The following is a 5,380-nucleotide window of genomic DNA, read 5'->3' on the forward strand; positions in this document are numbered from 1 at the left end:
CCCCCCCCCCCCCCCCCCCCCCCCCCCCCCCCCCCCCCCCAGCCACCTTGGGGGAAATTCTAGTCACTGCAGTCAACAGTCAGAATGATCATCCCAGGAGTTCCATAAACTTTCATACCCTTTCCTGAAGACTAAGGAGAAGACATGAGCCTATGCTAGTGACAAGGGAGAGAGACAAAAGTAACCCACTGAGCATGGCCACTGAACTGCATCTGTTTGTGCTGGGGGAGAGAGACAATGCATTTGGAGGAAGGTAGGGAGGTAGGCAGAGAAAGATCCATGGATGGAGAAGACTGGACAGCCCCTAAATTTCACTGAAACATCCCAGTGGGTTTACTCCCCTCTAGATGTTTTCCTGGCTTTGAGATTAACTATCATTCTTTTACCCAAATGGCTAAAGCCGCTGTTTCAAAAGTAACAGCCACTCATTTGCATGGTATTTGCATCTCATTTGAATAAAACTCATTTAATGTCCCCAAATCACTGAGATGTCTCGTAAGCCTCTGTTTTTTTCCTCCCCTCAGTATCTCTCTCTCTCTTTCTGTCTCTCTCTCTCTCCCAACTCTCACCCTTATCCTATCTCACATCACTCTGGGCTGGTCTACTTAGTTGGATACGAGCCCCCTGCAAATGAACTTCTGACTGGGCTGTACTTTCCTGGGTAGTGTCTGTACCACGTATGGTCTCAGGAGTCCTTTATTTGGCCCTAGGAAGTAGAGAACCCATCCATCAGGAGGAATGGAACCCTAGGAGTGGGCAGGAGGCAATTTCAGTGTCTCAGAAATATAAGATCTCTCCCTATTCTGGATCTCAGGCTCCCAAGGTCCTCTGTTTGAAAGAATCCTTCCTAAGTCTCCCTGACTGTGAGGGACGGGGTGGGGTCTGCCTACAGCTAAACAGAGCTAGCAGGAACAAGAGAGAAGGAGCTGTGTACATTAGCTGCCAAGTCGGTTTATGACACCCCCGGGAGGAAAAGGAAAACAATTAAAGAATTGATAGTTTTGCTTTATTCTGCAACCTGCAGGCATCCAGGGAGATCTGCTGGGGGGAAGAATTGTGTAGGCACTCCAGAGAGATGCTCTCTTCCTAGGAACTCTAATGTTGGAAATTGGGATAGAGATGAGCCTGGGAGGAAGGGAAGAAAACAAATCCCTTTGTTCTGCTATTTGGAACAGCACTCCTCCTGGTCTCTGCCCAACCTTTATCTAACTAGATTAGATTCCTAGCAGGAATATGGGTGAGGCTGGAGGCTGAAGCCTGTGACTGCTGCTGCTGCTGCTGCTGTTACTACCCCTGCATCCACTCTGTTCCCCTCCCAAGACTTGGAGCTCTTTCTTGACTATGCCCAGTTATCTAATCCAATCCTGACTCCCCTGACCTTATAGACTCATAGAATCACAAAGCTGAAAGGGACCTTAGAGGTCATCTGGTTGAAACTTCTCTTTTACAGATGAGGACACAGACCCCCTCCAGAGCTGAAGTAATTTCCCCAAGGTCATGCAGCTATTTTGGCAGCTAGGTGGCACAGTGGGCAGACTGACCCACCTGAAGTCATGAACACTCATCTTCCTGAATTCAAATCTGGCCTCAGACCCTTAGTAGCTGTGTGACTCTAGACTGGTTACTGAACTCTGTTAGCCTCAGTTGCCTCATCTGTAAAATGAGCTGGAGAAGGAAATGGCAAAGCACTCCAGTATCTTTGTCAAGAAAACCCCAACTGGGGTCAAGAATAGTCAGACATTATCTGTGGAACTCCCACCTCTATGAAGGGGTGGGTTAGGAGTATCCTCTAATATTTCCCCATTTGAGTCATGCTTGATCAATTATATTGAATAATTATATTGCCTTCACTTTTATTTATAATTTTATTACCTTTACCACCAACACCACCACCATTAAGTCATTGAACTGGGAAGGGACTTTGTGGCTGTCAATCCAATTCTCTCCCCAGAGGCAGCTGGTAGCACAATGGTTGGAACACCAAGCCTAGGGTCAAGAAGACTTGAGTTCAAATGAGATACTATTTGTAAAAGTGCTGAGCACCTGGAACATAGTAGGTGCTAAATAAATGATTATTCCCTCTTACCACACCACTCTGCTTATCCATAGTGCCTTAAACATACAATATTCATTGTTTATGTACCAGGAAAATAGAGAGAGATGAGGTTTATGGTCACAAGCCAACTAGGCTTTGCAACTAATTGTATTACACTATATATGATAATCTATCAAGGGGTTTCGATTTTAATCAGCATCATTTAGAAGATAAACTCTAAGGATTTGCTTTAGGATTGGGGAAGTTAACTCAAGTTACTTGCCTTATGGTCAGCATAGCTAGTAAGAGCCAGGGTCCAGATTTGAATCAAGGTATACCAAATCTAGGAATCTACCTTGTCTGACTAGAGGACCATGAAAATGTAAGCTATTCATATTCCTTTTCAAGAGAAACAATAACAATCTTAACAACCTCCCTCCCATCCCTTAGCAGAGTACCTAACATGTAATTGTTATCTAGTAAATACTAGTTGGCTGATTAATTGGTTGATTTGATTGATTGAGGTGAGCTTCTTTCCTGGTGCTATTCATCTAGCCAAGGAAACATTGCAATAGCTCCCTAATTGGAGTCCTTACCTTCAATCCATCCTCCGCACAGTTGCCAAAGCGATTCTCCTAAAGTGTAGGTATTACCATGTTAGTCACCTAGTCAGTTAACTACAGTGGTTCTCTATTGCCTTTGGAATCAGAGGCAATAGAGAAAAATCTTCTGTTTGGCATTTAAGCCCTTCCCAGCCTGGGCCCGTCTTGCCTTTCCAGCCTAATTACACATCACTCTCCTTCCCAAACTCTATTATCTAGCCAAGCTGGCCTTCTTTGCTCACCTATGACAATCTGTCTTCTTGCTTTTCATTGGCTATCCCTCCATGCTTGGGATGTGCTTCCTCCTCTCCTCTTCCTATTTCAACTCCAGCTTTCTTTCCAGGCTCAGTTCAAGTACTGCCTTCTGTGAGGAACCTTTGGAATCTTTCCTGATCCCCCAGATTGCTAAGGCTCTTCTCCATACAAATTAACTTGTATCCATTTTGTATATATTCTGTATACATGTGCACATGTGTATACACACATGCATAGTATGTACTTATATATTTATGTATGCATATAGATACATGGGTATATATATGTACATATGCATGTATATATGTACACATGAGTGTTTCCCTCAATAGAATGTAAGCTCCCTGAGCACAGGGACCTTTTCACTTTTGGCCAGTGTAAGCACAGTAGTGTAAGAACAGTACTCAGTTCATCATGGGTCACTTCATCGGCTGATTGATAGTTCATGTCTGTGTCTACTGAGAGAAACACTTCCCACATTGCTGACTTTTCTATATCCTGACTTTTTTTTGGGGGGGGGCACCAGATTGAGGGAGCCTGAGCATGGATGAACAGAGAGGAGGCTGGATTCAATCTTGGGGCTCAGAATGGAGGTGGGAGTGAAGTGGCAGCTTTCCATCAGTGCCCTGTGTTTCCCTGGCACTGGGTGTGAGTAAGCCCCCTCCTCACCTGCTGAGCAAGCCTGCATGGCTGTCAGGCACTGCTCATTATGTGAGTATAATGGGAGCCGAGTGACACCGAATATCTGTTCTCTCTCTGCTATTACACTTGTCTCTCTCTCTCTTCCTCTCACAGGTGAACTAAGGGGTCTGATTGCCTGTGTGTCGGATCTCTCCATAACAACCAGGCAAACGAGACAATCCTGCTGCTCAGATCTGCTTGGCACCTGCCTCCCAGGAAACCTTGGAAACTGGGCTCCACCTTTCCCTGGCAGCATCTAGGAGGGAGCTTCCAGTGTGGGAAGGCTCCCTGCCTGTCTTTGGGATCCCTCTTTTCCTCTCCTGCAGAGAGATGGTTTCTATTGAATCTATATACCCAATTCATCAGGAAAAGTCCCAGACTTGGAGTCAGGAAAGCCTGGGTTTGAATTATGATTCAGGCACATACTAGTTAGATGACTCTGGGCAAGTCATATAAACCTCTCTGAGAATCCATTGACTCATCTATAACATGGGAGTAATTAGAAAAAGTTATTGTGAGGTTGAAAAACTGTTTCTTCTTCCCTTTTTCTAGAAGGGCAATTGTGTATCTAAGGAGAGGGGTTCTAGGCAGAGGGCTAACTGAAAAGGAGAAAAATCAAAGAATTAAATCTAATTCTTCAGTTTGGGGCTCAAATGCCGCCTTTTTCATGTGGACCTCCATGAAACCCCCAGTTGTTAATAAATACTTTCTCCTGGGAGAAAAAAATAATTTCACTTTCTTTGTACTAATCATGTTCTTTTAAAAAAAAAGTCCTGATATCTTTTGTCTTTACATGACCTATAGTTCCCAATGATTCCAAAGAACTATCCCTTATAACAAAGATTTTTAAAAGAAGGGAAGAAAAGTTAAACAAAATTAACCAACATATAGTAAAAGTCTACAATGATAGGTAGTATTGAACACCCATAGTACCACACCTCTGCAAAGGAGGGGAATGTCTTCTTATGGTCCTTTGGCACCACCAAATACATTCCGGGCATGGGGTGCTGCCAATGCAAAGGCACAGAGATGGGAGAGAGCATGTTGTGTGTGAGGGACAGAGGAAAGGTCAGGATGGGAAATAATACCCAGTAAGGCGGGAAAGATAGTTGCAGTATTTTATATTATTGGCTATCCTTTCCACTTGGATTTTCTCTCCTCTTTGATATTTTTGTGACCCAACTCTCCTGATTCTTTTCCTGTCTGTCTGACCACTCCTACTAGAAGCTAGAAATGTGTTTAGATTATGTCCTAGAGACAATGGAAAGGCACTGGAATAGATTGAGTAGGGGATTTGAATAATCAGAATTTTACTTAAGGAAAATTACTGGGGTAGCAGTTTGAAAGGTGGTTAGAGTAGTGAGAGATGTGAGTCAGGGAGACTAATTAGGAAATGGTTTCAATAATCTAGGTGAGGGGTGGTGAAAGCTTTGGGTAGCTCCATGAATAGAGAGAAGTGGCTGGATATGAGAGATTGTTTAGAGGTAGAGACGGCAAGACGGTAAAGAAGGCAAGACGGATGTTTGAAAATTATGGCATATGTGAGGCAAGGGAGAGTGAGAATGGAAATTGGAAGCAAATCCCAAGATGGCAAGTCCATAATGATCTCAGAGAGAACAAAGGCATTCATTCAACAAACATTTATTAAGCGCTTACTATGGGAAGAACATTGTGCCGGGCACAGAGGAAGAAATATACTTGAGTTATAGAACACATAATCTACCTTGAGATAACCCCAGCGTAGCCATTAGTAGCTAGCACAAGATTCTGAAATTTTCTTTGATTCAGCCTCCATCTGTCCTGGCTA

The 5,380-nt window shown here is 43.8% G+C and overlaps 1 long non-coding RNA gene across 3 annotated transcripts in view; it reads left to right on the top strand.

Annotated features, from left to right (window-relative positions):
• LOC138154746 (uncharacterized) overlaps positions 1-4,307 on the top strand; it is a 186,652-nt gene extending 182,345 nt beyond the window's left edge. For all 3 annotated transcript variants that reach the window (XR_011166674.1, XR_011166676.1, XR_011166675.1), the window contains one exon: positions 3,688-4,307. This is a non-coding gene — a long non-coding RNA (uncharacterized lncRNA). The remainder of the gene's footprint in view (positions 1-3,687) is intronic.
• The last annotated feature ends 1,073 nt before the right edge of the window (positions 4,308-5,380 follow it).

The sequence above is a fragment of the Petaurus breviceps genome, unplaced genomic scaffold, assembly GCF_028583685.1.
Source record: "Petaurus breviceps papuanus isolate PSGF00001 unplaced genomic scaffold, PetGlider_PUasm1.0 91133, whole genome shotgun sequence".
NCBI classification, from domain to species: domain Eukaryota; kingdom Metazoa; phylum Chordata; class Mammalia; order Diprotodontia; family Petauridae; genus Petaurus; species Petaurus breviceps.